Here is a 13,305-nt window from a genome sequence, read left to right on the forward strand (position 1 = left end):
GGAGTGAGCAGGACTTCCAAATTCTGCTCATTGCTATTCTAGACTTCAAATACCTAATCTGAGTTCCTTGGCAGGACAACCATGGACATGAAGAGAATGTGCAATGCTCAAGACCAACGAATAACTAAAATTATGTGGCTCCTTACTCCACTGCCTGTGGAGGAGAGGCAACAGAGAGACTAAAGCATGAGCAAGTTATTCTATGAGCCAGCAAAGTTCACTTATTTCAGAGCCAGTCTTTGATAGAGCCTCAAAGTTGTAAACTGACTTCATGATTCAAAAAACAAACATTTGAATCAAAGTTATAAAAAACATACATTTATGTATTTCAAAGAGGACGCTAAGTAGTTGAGGAGAATCCTTTACACATCTCAGAGATAATAGCGGAGCGCTCAACAAATAAAAGCCACCACATATCAGTGTGAATTTCTACCTTTTGGTTTTCCAAAATATCAGTGTGATTCTTGTATCAACAGCAGGTTCAGGACTACAGTTACATATGTTCTTTGGTGCTCAGCGTGTTCAATCCAGGGAACATGATTTTCATTCTTATTTGTAGCTGTTTGGTAATGAAGAAGTGAAAAAAAAAAAACTTACCATGCTAATTTCTTAGTTATGACCAATGTACTCTGGTTATGGAAGATGCTAACACTGGGGGAAGCTGGATAAATGGCATATGGAAACTCTGGACTGTCTTGGCAAATTTCCTGTACATTAAAATTTTTCCCAAAATAAGTAATTTTTTTAAAAAGCTTGTTACCATTGAAGAGTCAGTCAGTAAAGAAGGAATCTGAACAAAAAGATCGAGGATGGAAAAAGATGCCTTGCAAAAAAAATGCTCTCGTTCAAACAAGAGACGGGAAGTTGAAAGAGGAACAAGGATTCTTTCAAGCTGTAAAGTCTGACGCTAAATATTCAGATAATTTACCAGTTGATTCCTATACTAGTCAATGAAAACTAAGAGAGAACAATGGCCACTGAAGTCAAGTGGGGATTTAGTTAGACATCGCTAGCTATATGCAGCGAACGTGTTAGTTAAATTGCCTTAGCTAAGTGGCGACTCCAGAATTTTTACATTCGAGGGCACAGGCATGCCAATTTGGTTAAAAGGGACTTAAGGGAATTCCCTTAAGGCCTTTTTATGCAAATACAGTTGTTTTTACTTTGTCTATCTGCTTTTTGGAGGTGATTTAGTGTGGGAGGTGAAGGAGATTATGGGGTGGGGTGAAAACTAAACTACAGGTTGTTATATCTACTCCTTCTTCTTCTTCAGAGAACAGAGTTCCAGCTAAGCACAGCTCCCAGCCTCCCCGCCATTATATGTGGCCATGTGGTCAAGTTCTCACCAGTGGAAAAGATATGTGTCCCTCTGCGTGTCCATTTCTCAAGCATCAGACATTGTTTCTCTATATTCTTCCCCCTTCCCACTGGGGCTCGGATGTGGCAGGGACCTTGCCGGAACCATGAACATGACACCAATGCCCTAGAGCATGGTAGGGCTTGGAGCAGAAGGACCTTGCAAAAACTGGGTCTAGATGTGCCCTGAGCCGCCACATAAATAAAGCCTGGTTATCCTGATGCTGATGTGCTGGAGAAACCATCTGCTGAGAACACATCAATATACAGAGAGATGCTGAAGATCAGGCCCCCGCTGATCCGGCCCCTGCTGTTTGAGGGTTTCCAGCCCAGGCACCAGACGGGGGAGACGGGGAGAGAAGAGCCTGAGAGATGACTCCGCCCTGTCATGTCTGATGGCAACCCTATGAGCCCTGAGCCAGAACCACCTGGCAGAGCCTCTCCTGAGCTCCTGACTCACAGAAACCTTGAGAGATTAGAAGTGACTGTCATTGTTCCAAACCACTAGGTTCTGGAGTGATCTGTTACACAGCAAGAGATAACCCGAACAGCCTCTGTTATAGCAGATCAGCCTTCCCATCAGGTGCCAGTGCTTTAACCTTCTATCAAAATTATCCCCTAAAGAAAGCATAGCAAACCCCCCCCCCCCATACACAAAGCCTCCCAGTTCATTTGCATGTGTCTTTACTTTCAGAACATTTTGTAGATGGGAAAAAATAAACAGAGAGGCTAGGTAACATCTTGCTCAAAGTTGAACTGTGAGTCAGAGACTATGGTTTCTGATTTCTAGTCCATTATTTCTTATACTTGGATATAGATTCATAGACTAGGGCAGAAAAGGAGAGTACAGATCAGGAAATGAAGCACTAGACATAAGGCACTTACATGAAGTACATGGTACCAGTGTGCCTATAGTGTATGTATGAGGGAATCAATATGAGCCCAACTGCGTGCACAGAAGGAGCTCAGAGGACCAACCAGTCCTCTGTCAAGTTACGACAAAGCACTCTCTCCTTTAGAGGTTTTGCATTTCTGCCTGGCTCTGAACCATGGAAGTTTGTATTACAGTCTTTGGGTCTCTGGTTTCCTCATGTGTAAGTGAGGCAGTAAGACTAGATAACTTCCCAGGTCCCATCCAACCACTGGGTTGCAGCTCCAACCCTGAAATAAACACGAAGTTGCTGGATGCCACTTCTGCATTGTCCATTCCCTGCTGGAATCACAGCACAAGCAGTAAACACAAAATAGCAATTTTCTTCTACACCCTACCGATGCCAGGTCTTGGATGATGAAATATGTATCAATGACTTTGCCAAAGGCCAAAAAACTCTATTTTTAATTTAGATTAAGTAATAATCTATGCCCTGGCTTCCTTCCTGTTCGTATGGAAACATCGGTCTCGAGGCAGTAACTAAACAATGACAGCTCTACACAAAGGCTCCATCTGCACTGAATGCGCTCAGTTCCAAAAACATCTCAGCGCACTGGAGAGGGAGGATTAGGCTAAATAACATTTCTTAAAGAAAAAGGAGGCAGAAGAGGCGAAACCCAAGTAACTAACAATAGCACTCTGAGAAAATAAACCATCCATAAAGTACACTAAACATTTTCTCCCAGAAAAAAAGAGGAGGAGGAAGAGAATTCAGAGTGGCTAACAATAGAGATCTGAGTGAATAAATCCATCTAGAAAGTACAATGCAAAACTATTAAATGTCATGCCCTTTCAAATCCATAAGGGTGTGGGAAATGGTCATAATATACAGTTGAGTAAAGTGGTGGTTTATAAAACACAGGAACAATGTGATCCCAGTTTTGAATTTAAAAGTGCCACTTTTTTTATTACCCACATTAGAAAAAGATTGAATGGATATTGAATAAAATATTGACATTGGTTTTACCAAGTAGTAGAATGGATGACTTTTCCTTTGATATTTGTCTGTAAATATCACTTTTTTTCAGTAAGTGCACTACTTCTATAATCCGAAAAAGTTATTTAAAGAAATTAAAATCACAACCTCAGTTTGTATTAAATATTTAAATACATTAAAATAACTTGATTTTTATGTTCAATATGATTAATGAAAAGGAATGCCAAATATATACATCTTCTCTCAAATACATTAGTATCACTAAATTAAAATACTTAAAAATACAAAATCAGATTCCAATGTGCTACAGCACTGAATGCCATCCGTGCCTTTTTCTCCCCAATTATTCCCCCTAACAAAAGAATTTCTTACCAATAAACACTCAAAAGGGAAACTGCATTTTCTTAGTCAACTCTGGTTACCACCAGACTCAGACTAAATTTCATCACTACAGTTGCTAAGCATAAAATTTGCAAACATTTATTTTGTTCCCCCAGCTTAACCTGCCTGAACCTCGTAAAGAAAGCACATTAAAATACTCAGTATTCACTGCACGACAACTTAGGATTTGAGTTTTCTCCCCAGAGTCCACCAACATCAGCTCTCTAGATTATTTCAACCTAACTTTAAGGGAAGATCAAATCCAAACCAAAACAAGGCAAAAACCACTGAAGACAGACTGCAGTTCAGATGGAGGAAAAAAAAAAATCACCTCCTAGACGAATTCTATTGTTGGAGAACTCTTTTCAGTGCATCGCATTTATAACAGAACAGTTGTAACATATCCAAGCAAGCGGCTGTCCCGGTGCAGGGCTGCGGAGAAAAGCCCTGCGACGGTTTCTCACCGCGGTGGACCGGCTCTGCTGCTCCAAGAGGAGGGACCGAGTGTGTCGGGCCTCGGTCCCCCAGGCACACCCACACTGGCACCTACCTGCGCTCTACCCAGGCTGGGCTACATCGTCCGCCTTCAGCTGATGCGGTGACCTCACTGGGAGCTCAGTCAGGTAAAACCAGAAGCCTCTGCTAGTCTGTGCAGCTCCTTCCGTGGAAATATTGCATGAGTCAGCTTTTATCTCTCAAAACCCAACACACAAAGGCTTTACAAAAACCTGATTGGCAACTTTCTCACTGCCTTTTTCCCCCTGGTGTGCAGACCACAGACTTCAGCATCACTAAGAGCCTTAAATGAAACATGACATCATTCAATTGAGAAACAGGACAATAGACACCACTGTGGGTAACTTGAAAATGCACACTTCGCTGAGCAACACCCTGTGACTGCCATTCTTTTGTGAACATCAAATACAACCCACACTCGCCTACAGCTGCCTGGGCTTTACCTTCCTGGCTCCGGCCACCGTTCTCATAAAAGTCCACAAAAGCAGCAAGATCTCCAAGCTCTGATATTTTCAGTTCGCTTCCTGAATTATAAGTTTATTTCAAAGGAAATGGACACATCTTTCACCTAAGTTTTAAAGTGAAGTTTGGGGGTGGGGGTGGGGCAGAGAATAACACACCGTTGAAAGAAGTTAGTTTCCCTTAACGGGAACACTTAATACAGTTTTAAGGAAGCAGAATTAAACAAGAATACGTTTAAGGTTGAGTTTTTTTTTTTAAACAGTATTGAAAAATCTGTCTGAAGACAAATACCTAAAATGTAAACTTCACAGGCATTTCTTAGAAAAACTGTTTAGTTCTGTGATTTTATATTCACAAGTGCTAAGCAGTAAAGACAGAATGATCTAACTGCCGCACTTCAGAGACCTTCACATCCACTTCCCTAAGGCCACTGGTCCTTCTGAAAATGCTCTATTATTATACAAAGATTCAAAAGGTTCATATTTGAGAATGATATTGAGTTCCTTAGATGCAGGTCTTCAGGAGTACAAAAATGTTACTGAAAACCGATACCACTGCATCATGGAGCAAAAACTCAAAATATGGATTATGCCCATGTATAGACACTGAAAACTCAACTATTTCAGAGGATCAAAATCCTTTAAATAGAAGCTCCACTTAAAGCATTCGTTTGTGGTTATGGAAAATAATGTTAGCCGATCATCTTTAATATAACTATTTCTGTCACACCTATTAAGTGATTTTAAACTAACAGCATAATAGGATAATTTGTTTTAATGCCCATTTCCTTCCAAATAAGACTGAACATACCCAGAGCTACTTCAGGGAGCCCATTTTGATGGAAATTTATCAGTCAGTTAGGAAGACAACTTGTTGGAATCACTTCTCCCCCACAAAATTCACTGGTTTAATGAAAATCACTAAGTCACGGGTGCTGAAGAGGCATTTTGAGAGGAAGGGTCCCCCCCCCCGGGCTGTGGGGACTCTCTTAATCCTTTCTGACCTCCACAGCTATCTCTCTGGCCCCCGAAATGACGTCCCCCATACCCGTGTCCAGCCCTCCGGTTCTGCGTAACTAACAGTCGACTCCAATCTTTTCAGCTCCATCTAATCTTCCACAACCACTCCAGCCCACTGCTCCTCCCATTTGTTAAACGGCTGTTTAGTGCACTTAGAGTAAGTTATCACGTGGTCTTATGTTGAATTTTTCTTCTAGTCATCTTTCTCCTGTCTTGGATTATCAGCTTGGGGAGCAGGGAACCTTCCTTTGCTGCAGATTGGATATTCATGTGGAAGATACCAAGTTCTAAATTCTATAATGGGGTAATATATACAAAGACTCCTGGCTTCTCCTTGACTCATCTGCTTTCCGTGCATATCCACAGATGACACCTTAACTCCTTTCTCTTTCAATAAAGTATTATTGTTCTTGGATTTTTTTTTCTTGCCAAGAAATATTTTTCAAAAGCCACTTCTGAGAGATGCTGTGTCCATTACAATTGAACAAAAACAGCAAAGAGACTTTGAGTGTGGATGCTGGGCCGTCTATAACTTCTACACTGGACAAGTGGCTTGGCTTGAAGGATGGTTTTGAACTGACAGCACAGGCCACATATGTCCCACTAGTCAGTCATTTCTGCTCCATAATTCCTGCTAATGTAGCAAAATCATCAACTTGTCTGAGTAAAGACCTTTCATATCACTTGCGCGTAACTGAAACCACCCTATACTGCAGCCACAAATACGCAGAGTTCATAGGATTCTGAACCTAGTTTTTAAAATGTTAAGCTTTTGTAGAGCATGGAACACATACACACACCGTTTTTGCCTTTGTATTTATCCCAGTACCAAGTGCAGTCCGCCCTTTGTATCTGCAGGTTCAGCACCCACGGATTCAAAACCAACTGCAGATGGAAAATATTCAGATAAAAATATTTCCAGAAAGTTCCAAAAAATCAAAACTTGAGTTTGCCACCTACTGGCAACTTCATTGCATTTACAACTATTCACCTAGCAGGTAGATCGTGCCAGGTATCATAAGTAAGTCTGGAGATGATTTAAAGTATACAGGAAGATAGGTGTGGGTTATTTGCAAATACCATGCTATTTTATATAAGAGGCTTGAGTATCAGGTGGATTCTGGTATTGGGGGGCGAGGGCGGTGCTTGAAACCAATCCCCGGCGGACACCAAGGGATGAGTGTTGCCCACTGAACTATCAGATGAGCAGGGCGTGGGGCCCAAGAGGCGTCATACAGGCGTGGAAGGGCAGAGAGCAAGGAAAAGGGAGAAGAAAGTAACATTCCTTGAGCAACATTCAAGGTTCTTTGACACTGGAGCTCAGAGAAGCCTTCTGTGCCTCCGTGTTTCCTTCAGGCCTCTGTTTGTCCCCCCTCAGCCCTGCGATGGCTTGGCCCTCCGGTCCTTCCCATCTCATCCCACACGCCAGTTACACTGGGCTGTAGCACATCTTCCAGGTGCCCTGCAGTCTTGTCACTGGACTTTTGTGCACACAGCAAAACCAATCCCAAGACACGTAAAAGGCACAGACACTGGTAACCATGCTGTTTCTGGCTGCCTCATTCATTTGCCAATATTAAAGGTAGGAGAAAACATAGTTTTTGCTCACTGAAATAACTTTTTAAAGGATAGAGAGCTTGGCCACAGATAAATGCACATTTCTGCTTTGTTAGGTGGAAAAGATGCTCTCGCTGGAACGCCTCTCTTGTTAATTCCCTCGCAACACTGGTCACACAGTCAGGAAGCATGGGAGTTAACTCACGATGTCCTCGCCAGGAATGGGGACCCAGGGGCAGAAGAGCAGCACCCCCAGGCCATGCCTACAGCCAGCAGGACACAAGCCAGCCAGCCAGCCAGGTGCAGGCCAGTCTTTTGGCCTTAACTGGAGAAAGACCAGAAGGCCCCACCACTTAAAAATCTCCCTGCCCAGATGGCTGCATTAGGGCCTGCAAGGCCCCTGTGAGAAACCAGTTCTTTCTGGCTGAGGGCAAAAGTCATCAGTTAAAACTCCAACATCCCCTGGGAAGGGTTGTGGAGTCATTGCCACCGTGGCGTCATCAGCCTGGGCATCCTTTCAGGGAACCACACGGGTCTTTCAGGAGGGAGGCCACGATGGAGTTGTCTGGGAGGCAGGGAGGCTGAGGGGAGGAAGCACAGATAACACGCAGCTCGAGGGGCTTAACGAGGTCTGACCTACTGGAGCGACTTCGCTGACTTTGCAGCCAGGCAACAGCTCCAAGAACTCAGGCAATGAAGGATGAAAGAACGGCCCGGAGAAAGGAAGGAGGGCAAAGGCATGCATACATTTTTCAGACTCAGGGCACGATTTGTTTCATATAATCAATAGCTGATAAGGCAGATTGAGACAACGGTCTTACATTTTCAGTTACAAAGGGGCTAGAAGTTATAAGGGATATTTTAAATCATAAGTAACATTCTCTATATGGTGCATAACAGTTTAAATGCTGGAGCAGGGGTTGGGGGGAACCTGTTTGTTTTGTGATTCAAGGTGTTACGGCCACTGTGACACTGTTCTCTAGACAAATGGCAAAACTATTTTCTAGTGCACAGGCCACTGACAAATTTTTTTTAGCCTACCAGAACTTTTTTCTTTGAAAGAAAAAGGCATGAGATTACATTTTCTCAGTGCATGCCACGATAAATGTGCCACACATTAAAGTCAGTTGCATGCCAGGAAGTGTCACACAACCCCATTGATGTCCCTTAGGAGGGCACAGTGACCTTCCTCCCGAAAGTGAGACATCATGCACTAACACACTTCTACACTGAAGTCTTTCTTTATTAAAAATCTACATACACTTTTCCAGAGGTCTCCTCTCAACCCAGAAAATGTCACCAGCTATAAACTCTGCCTTGCCCTTGAGTTACACAAAACAAACTATACGCTTTGTTAAACAGACAAAAGAACTAGTAGGTTTTGTTCTTTCTAAAGGACTATTTTCAAGGTGAAAATATTTTAATGGTAAGCAAGTTTGTTGTCAACAAATTTAAAAAGTGTTTATGCTCAGCAAAAGACATAGGTTTAAGGCAGACAAGAGCACTCAGTTCTGGGAGCTATTTAATAAAAGTAGTGTTTTCTGTTGGTCCTGGAGTACTGAACCTCACAATGGAAACGGGACTATAAATAATAAATAGGTACCAGTACTCAAATTATCCAACTGAAAATATAATTCCTCACCCCCTATAGCAGGGAAGTGTCAGCACTGAGGCAGAATGGTAAGAACCTGAGGCAGCAAACACACACACACACACAATTCACCACACCTTTTCAGGCTCATCCTTACCTTGCTAAGCAAGTCACGGTGTAATTTCTCTATCATAGGCCAGTCTGCTGTGACAACCAGCTGAGGTGGCCTGGAAGGGCACGTATCCTTGGGGACTCCAAAACTGTGCTGTTTCAAGAGTTCCACCCTGGGCTGACTTCTCTGTATCTGTGATAACCATTAGCTCTGTTTTTCTCTCTCTTCTTTTATTAGGATATTTTGGTCTTTATTGTCCAGAGACGTTGAAATCAAGCCTTAGTCGTTTCTGAACTGAACAATTTTTAGATATCAAGCAAGCAATATGTTACAAATGTTCTCTTGCTTTCAATACTAGATCAGTCCCATCTTTAAGGACGCCATGGGAGGACTCGCTGGGCTATGCACAATGAACTAATTATCCCTCTCAGAACGCAGTCTGTTTCCAGACACATTTTTTCTCCAGGAGATAACACACATCTAATCCATTCATAACCAAAGGCATTCAGCACGATCTATACTTTTGAAAACATTCTTTTAAAAATGTACTTGAACTTGTACAAGGGGCTTGGATATGCTTTTGAAATCCTGCAGCAGTATTTTTCCAAAGTAATAATTAAAACAAGAATTTATTATCGTTTCAGAGTGACAGCCATGGAGGTTCATAACCCTTATGTGAGCTTGCAAAAGCATTTCACATCCTGGCAGAGGAAGGAGACAGCCCCCTTGGCCAGCCTTTCCCCACAGCTCCAAGGGGATGGAGTGATGGGGAGGTGTGCAGCTCGACATCTCCAGCTCCATCCCTGTCCTGTAGACTCCGAGATGGTGGGTTCAAATAGACAACTATCAAAAGTAGCAGAGGTGAGGATGTAAGCCTGTGGGGGAAACAGACAAGCCGCTCAGAGAGGCTCTGGGTCACTCTCTGAAGGGGTTCTGAATCTCCCCTCCAACAACTGCCATCCTTTAGAATTGCCAGTGTCAGTCTTCTTCCCCCAATCTCAAGGTTACCTTCAACGTCACAGTGGCTGACAGCTGAACCTCTAGATGTAAGACCTGAGAGCAAACGGATTCATCCCGGGAGAGGCTATCTAATTTCTAGAATTGAAGTGGGGTGGTTGGAGCTTCTGTTCATTCGGCCTCCTGAACCAACTCACAAGGACAACCCCACTGAGGCAGAAATTTGTAAAAGGTCAAATACAGATTCCACTCCAGAAAGCAGAACTTAGTCCTCTCTAAAGGAGCTGAGATGACTTATTACTTTGCAGATTTTTTTAAACCAAAGAAGGCAATGAGGCTGCACCACCTTAGTTATGTTATTACAATGGTCTTAAACACCTGTCTGTTGCCATGTGCCCTTGTCTTTGCCTTTCAGAACTTTGGCACACACAGCGACAACCTGCTGACCATCTCCCTTTGCACCTTCTCTCTTAGAGCATCCACCGCTAACTCACCCTCGCTAACTGGTACCTAGTGAATGCCAGGTTCCGTGCTGGGCTCCAGGAACAGACGAGACTTTGCCTTCTGGAAGCTCCCATCTGGCAGGGCTATGCAAGCACCAGATAAATAATGGGACAAGTGTAAACACTGTTACGAAGCAACAGCTCAGGTATTAACAAGAACTGTATGCATATACATTTGCTCTGTTTTCCTAAACTGCCTCTCCCCGTTTTCAGACTTCCCTTCAAGTTATATGAAAAGCCGACAGTAACCCCACATTGCAGTACCATCAAGCTGATTGGGGCTGCCTTCACTTATATTTCTCTTTCAGTCTTAGACAGCAAGCTCTGTAGGGCTCATCTTTCATCTTATGTTTAATTACTCAGTATCCAAGCTGAGAGCCAAACTTGCTGAAACTTTTTGTGCGTCGAAACACTTGACTAATTCCCTGTTCCCACAGAGGTATATGAAGTAACTTGTTTACATTAACAGAACAAAGAAAAGGAAGTAGGGCTCTCTGTTAGGAGACGGGGTTAATCTTAATTAGGCCAAGAAACAAGTGTCACCAAATTTATTTTGGTTTACTTTGAAAAACAAAATTCAAATCCTTTATACAAGTAGATGAAAGGAAAAAAGAGAGAAAGAAGGAGAAAAAGCCAAAACCTTCCTACGAGCTGCATGAGGAGGTGCGATTATGGGGTTGCTCCCTCACTACCCACTGGGATCTAGTCTCTGCTTTTTCTTTAAGGAATGTGTATTATTTGTGTAATTAAAGTAGAAGAGATAAAATAAATAGAATTTAAAGATAGAATAATTTACGTGAAGGTTATTCCCTATATGGAGAACCCTCCCCACCCTCATCTTTTTCCCCCACGCCCTGCTCCCTGCTGGCTGGCTTCCAGCTGGGTTGGGCTGATGGGAGACAAGAGGATGATAAGGCAGGAGGCGAGGGGAGAGGGAAGTAGGGCATCTGTGCCCGCCCCCTGGCTGAGGACGGGTCTGGGGTTCAGCAGGGGCTGCATCCTGGGCAGCCTGGCCTCCACGGTCCAGGTCTCATTGGGTTCTCCTAATTCTACCCCTGGGGGGTCCCTGGGAGTTGTCCCCAAGATCGGTGGTTAAGGCTTCCTGCTGTTGCTGCAGTCCGGGTGTCTCATAGTCTCACAGCCACATCACCTTCAGTGAAGCCACCCCATCATTAAACTCTCCATCATGAACCAGCTGAGTGAATCCCATTCCTCACCAGGTCCCTGGCTGATACCATTTCATTGCAGTTTCAATTCTGATTCCAGAATCTCTGTTCTGAAAAGCTGGTAACAGTTCGACTTCACATACTTAGTCCAAAGGTTTGACTGCAACTTTTCACTAGGTCCTTCTTTGATTTACCAGCTGCTTAATTCAGGACAACGAAATAAACAACTAGAACCTTTTCTGTGCCAGAAACATATTTCAAATTTGATATCTACTGACATACTTGTTAACTCAACAAATAGTAATTGAACAGCTACTCTGTGCCAGGCACCGTATAAACACTGAAGATACAGCAGTACGAAAACAGGTAAAAATCCCTGCCTTTGTGGAGTTTATCTTTGAGTGGAGGATATCTGGACGAAAATCCCACGATAACAGTATTTCAATATTGGAAAGATACTTTGAGGTTTTCTAATCTAACTGCTTAACTGGTGTTGAATTATCACCTACAATAGCTCACCTAGTACGGCCAGTCTCTGCTTGGATACTGTTAGTTCCCGGACATTTGATCCCTGCTCAGATAGTGCATCGCACTTTGGGTAGTTCTAATCTTTAAAGTATTTTCTCACGTTGAGCTGAAGTTCTTCAAGGACCACGACAGGAAAACACAAGACAAATCACACGTCACTTCCATTCTGAAGCTCGTTAATTATCTGAGATGCTATCAGGTCATACTTGCCTCCTTGTTCAAAGATTTATTAAGTACCCTAAGTGATTTCTGGAGGCAGGGTTCAACGGGGTGGGTGGGGGGCCGAGGAGCTGCCCCTCATGCTGTGGGAGCATGGATGGGATTGGGCTTAAAAATGGAACCACCCCCTGACCCCCTTGTCCACGGGTCTCACGATTTAGCTTTCCTACAGCCGCCACCAACATGTTTTCAGAATCGTAATCCTCATGCCTACTTACCGCTGTAAAAAATATTAAAAAGACACCAATTTTAGAGAACATTCTCTGGGAAATAAATGTCCTCCCTGCTTCTCCTATGTCAGACTTTCAGATGCGGCAAACAACACTCAGTCCTCAAAGGGCACAGAGTATGGCCAGGGAGACAGACATTGAGCCATCACAGGAATAAGTGATTAATTCTACACGAGGTGTGTGCTTTGCGGGGAAGGCATGGGGTGCTGGGAAAACAGGTCAAGGGGACCAGGCCTGATTTGGGGTGGTCAGGAGCGGTTCCCTGTGGGAGGAGTGTGTGAACTGAAATCTGAAGGCTGAAAAGAAGTTAACTGGGGGAAGCCAGGCAGACAGAAGAGACCATCCAGGTGGTTCTACTTCCTGTAAGCACAGAATACTGGTCTACTTGGCATAAAGCCCATGGCGACTGCTCAACCTAGATTTTTCTCTGAACAATCTTGTTTGCAAATGTACGACTGCATACCACAATTAGTAACTATGTTTACTGTAAGTCTGCCCCCTTATTAAAGACTCTTCTAGTTTCCTTCTCTACTCGGGGGGGCGGGGTGCATCTTCTAAGCTGCACATATCAGCCTCCCTCTTCTGGGCTTTTCTTTCTCCCCCTCCAGACACTGGGCAGAGCTGCTTGGGCAGAAACCATGACTGTTCTTGCTCAACCACTCGGACAGGGCCCCTTATAAGGTGTGGTTACAGTAAATCACAATGTAGACTTCCCTGCCCGGCGTTTTCATCTAGGTATAATCAGATGAAAATGAACATCAAAGGAGCCCTGAAAGGAGAAGCGGTCATGAAAGGACAGCCTGGGGGAGGGGCCGCCCCACTCAGTTTGTGGTGCTGCTT

The 13,305-nt window shown here is 43.6% G+C and overlaps 1 protein-coding gene across 5 annotated transcripts in view; it reads right to left on the bottom strand.

Moving 5' to 3' along the window:
• PLEKHG1 (pleckstrin homology and RhoGEF domain containing G1) overlaps positions 1 to 13,305 on the bottom strand; it is a 213,731-nt gene that overhangs the window by 87,935 nt on the left and 112,491 nt on the right. Inside the window, exon 1 of one of the 5 annotated variants that reach the window (XM_074368162.1) lies at positions 4,156 to 4,278. The exons of 3 other annotated variants lie outside the window; for them this stretch is intronic. The gene's annotated coding sequence lies outside the window, so the exon portion shown is untranslated. Of the gene's footprint in view, positions 1 to 3,936; positions 4,068 to 4,155; positions 4,279 to 13,305 lie in introns of those variants that run through there. One more of the 5 variants, XM_074368163.1, reaches the window with a different exon arrangement.

The sequence above is a fragment of the Camelus bactrianus genome, chromosome 8 (assembly GCF_048773025.1).
Source record: "Camelus bactrianus isolate YW-2024 breed Bactrian camel chromosome 8, ASM4877302v1, whole genome shotgun sequence".
In the NCBI taxonomy this organism is placed as follows: domain Eukaryota; kingdom Metazoa; phylum Chordata; class Mammalia; order Artiodactyla; family Camelidae; genus Camelus; species Camelus bactrianus.